General features: G+C 36.8%; 1 long non-coding RNA gene across 1 annotated transcript; it reads left to right on the forward strand.

Moving 5' to 3' along the window:
- The first annotated feature begins 486 nt into the window (after positions 1-486).
- LOC118598031 lies at positions 487-3,275 on the forward strand. The gene is made up of 2 exons (XR_004947077.1): positions 487-621; positions 1,969-3,275. It is a non-coding gene; the product is annotated as an uncharacterized LOC118598031 (long non-coding RNA).
- The last annotated feature ends 486 nt before the right edge of the window (positions 3,276-3,761 follow it).

The following is a 3,761-nucleotide window of genomic DNA, read 5'->3' on the forward strand; positions in this document are numbered from 1 at the left end:
TCAGTTGGCCAAGGTCCCAAGAAGTAAATTATATCCGCACTGTTGTAGATTTCCTTTAATTGCCTCTTTATCTACACATTATCTGTGTTTTACCAGGTCACATCTTGAAAACAACAAAAGAAATAGTTTCCTGAAGACAATCCCACCTTTGTGATGTATGATTGCAATTACTAAATTCCACCTGCTGTGCAACACCGCCTACTTTACCTCAAAAGCAATTTTAATCATCAAAAGCTGACAAAACATTTCATTTTATGACACACAATGCATCACGTTATCTTCTCAATCTACTTATTACATTTTCTTTGGGAGCATTTGAACCTAAAATCTGACATTAACAAATGGAAGTTAATTAGCTTCACTCAGAACACGTTACAATCAGTCTAAAGGTTAATGTTTCTGCTAATTTATAAATGCAGGATTGCTGTCAGCATGAGAGGAAAATGGTTTTGAAAGGGCTGACATCGTAAATTAAACCTGCCAGATCGTCTCTCTGTGCTGACAGATCAGGAGATGCCGCAGTCTATGATGTCAGACAGGCAGGCAAACAGCCCTGGGGGACAGTCCCTGCTCCTTCCCTTCCTAAGACCGGAACGCCGGGAATTATGTCACTTTGCAAAGGTAGGTGGGCGCGCAGGCGGGAAGGTAGGGGATCTAACCTTTAAGGTCTGCGCTTGATGGTCAAAACTGTCTGTGGTGATGATGGTTGATGAGATTTTAGCTAATTTGGTGAGAATCTAATGGGATGAAATTAATGAAAATGTCACTGATTTTTTTGTTAAGTCAAAGCAAACTGCTTTAAAATCAATAATTATTTATTTTTCATTAGTTTTTGTGGGAATTCATTAAAAATTCACCTTTGAGTTGTGGGTGGGACTGTTGTGACTAGCGGGTAGGGGCGAATCGATTTGGCAATATATCACGATAAATTGTTTGGCAATACTTGTATTGCCAAACAATATATATATATATATATATATATTCATTCATTCATTCATATTCTTGCCGCTTTGTCCCTTTTGGGGTCGCGGGGGTGCCGGCAACTGATGGGCGAAGACAGGGTCTACCCTGGACATGTCGCCAGTCTGTCGCAGTGTATATATATATATATTTATATAAAAACACACATATACATACATATATGTATATATATATAAGATTGTATATATATATATATATATATATATATATATATATATATATATATATATATATATACTGTTCCCTTATATTTCTTAATTTACCTAAATTAATGCACCATGAATTTTCATGGGTAAAATAAACTTGTATATGATATTCAGTTGCAGTTCTTGATGTTTTTATTATTAAAAAAAGTGAAAGTCATACCTAAGAAAAAAAAAATACAAAAATTGATCTGGTACAGTCTTTGGATATATTCTACTATGTTGTATCATGAGGCCCAAATCGCGAAATGTAGCGTATCGTCAGACTATTGTCAATACACACCCATAGTTGTCACAAAGCAGCCCCGCCCCACTTCCCTTCCCCTCTTTGGTCCAGAACAAGCAGCTTGTGGCCTGTCTAGTGTATTTTAAACATCACACTAAGCTCTTTTGCAAGTGGGACTTTTTCATTTCACAGCGATTTGAATAAATGAATCAAATTTTTATTTTTATTTTCCTCATATATGTTCTCAATCATCAGAAAAATGCCACTAGAACATGTTAAAAACAAACAAAAAAAAGTTTTCATCGGAATGGATCATTATGTGCTGTTGTGGGGTTTTTATTGTCATTTACTTAACAATTTCTGTCAGAAAAGGTGATGAGCTTATCACTTTTTAGGAGCTTGAAACAGAGTTGCTGCTCCTCCAAATTTAGAGATGCTTGTTGAGGTGACTCAGACATCTCCTAACCTCCTCCCTGGGGAATATTCAAGGCATGTTCCACCGGGTGGAGGCTCTAAAAAAGACTCAGGACTCACTGGAGGGACTTTGTCTCTTGCTAGGACTGGAAGCCTCTTGGGGTGTCCTTGGCGAGACTGCAAGTTTCTGTGGAGAGGGAGGCCACGACCCAGCTCAGGATAAGCAGAGGAAGATGGCTGAATGGAGATCAATGTCTCTATAATCACAATTTAAAAGATATTGTGACAAAAAAGTAGAATATCTCTTAAAATTTCACTAAATGATTGCTTTTTGCTACTTTAGACTCTATCTAAAAATACATATGCAGACATTTCAATTGTTTATACAAATGATTAAGCAATATTTTAAAAGAAGTGACATTTACTCAGCAAAAACTATATCTTAAGAAAGTAAAAATACCCAAAATGTCTTATTTTCTGTCTTGAAAGAAAAATAATCTTATAAAGAAAGGTTTTCACTGGCAAAATCATCTTAGTTTGAGAAAACATGTCATAGTGACTGACATGTTTTTCTTCAAATTTGAATTCTTAGTAAGAATTTTTGCTTATTTAAAGAAATATGTCAATGGGGTAAATATTTTTTACTTATTTCAATGAGGCCTGTTTCTGAAGTGTATCTAAATGCATTAAAGTCACATTTTGCATGAACTGCTAAGTCGGATTTTACAGCTGAGTTATTTTATAGTGCTGTAGCCATTTCCCTAAGTGGCAGGAGGGATATCATGGACAATAGTAAGAGTACACTGCCCTAATAAATCATTTTACACAAAAGAAAGCACACACACCTGCGTACACACACCTGGACATGCGTTTACACACTTCATTCTTGCTTTTTCCGAGCCCCGCCCAGCATAGAACAAGAAGTGCATGACGGTGCTCTCTTGGACACGAGGATTTAATAGGTGACCCTGGCTGCATGCTGGGTCCCCCGCTGCCTTGGCTCATCCAGCTGTAAAATAAGGCCCAGGCAGGACCTGGCTGATAATGAGAACTGGCATTTTGCTCAAGATAACCTCAGGAAAATCGCTTCTATAAATACCTTCTATAAATAAAAGTCTACCTTGGCCCAAGACTGCGTCAGGGTCTCTCTCTGAAAAGGTCACTTATTGCCCTGTTTTCACCACAACTCACCATGGTCTCGTTTCCTTCTTCCAAAGTACTTTTCACTTTAGGTCCTCTTGTAACTTTTTTTTTTCATTTTTTTTTTTTTTTCCCACAAGCTTTTTGCTTCAACTGCTGAAGAGACACTGTTGTATTACAGATGTCCTGAGACCTATGAAATGCTCTTTCAATGTTGAGTTATTTTGTACATCCTGCACCAGTCAATTGACAAATCTTAACTTTTGGAAAGAGTTGTGGAGGCACAAATTTTCACCTACAAATTTGCAATTTAAAAAAAAAAAAACGGTAAAAATCTGGAAAAAATTTTCAAAGTTTGTATTGATTATTTAGCCAGTGATAGAGCTTGGTAATGTTAGTATGCACAACATTAGTCTTGTTTGTCAGTTTAACATCTTTTGTCCTAGCTTGTATTACACTATTATCTGTATTAATCTTAGAATTAATATTCTTGAACTCAAAACATTCTAGATAATCTGACTAATTTGTTCAAATTGATGCCTGGACTTCATTTGCTGCAAAAGGGTTTCCTGTATGTTTGCAAAGCAGGTAAGATGACAGAACAGAAAATGACAGATGTTCAACAGTTTAGGAACTCTGGCTCCACTTGACACCCATGTGCTTACTGGGAAAATGCACAGGTGAGACACCGTACATTGTTATTTAGTATTTTTTGGCCTGGACGTTACGCGGTCCAGTATGGTACGGGACGGTATTTTCAGCCATTCCTTTGTAAAATGGATCCATTAAACCGAACC

This window comes from Oryzias melastigma, linkage group LG22 (assembly GCF_002922805.2).
Source record: "Oryzias melastigma strain HK-1 linkage group LG22, ASM292280v2, whole genome shotgun sequence".
Lineage (NCBI taxonomy): Eukaryota > Metazoa > Chordata > Actinopteri > Beloniformes > Adrianichthyidae > Oryzias > Oryzias melastigma.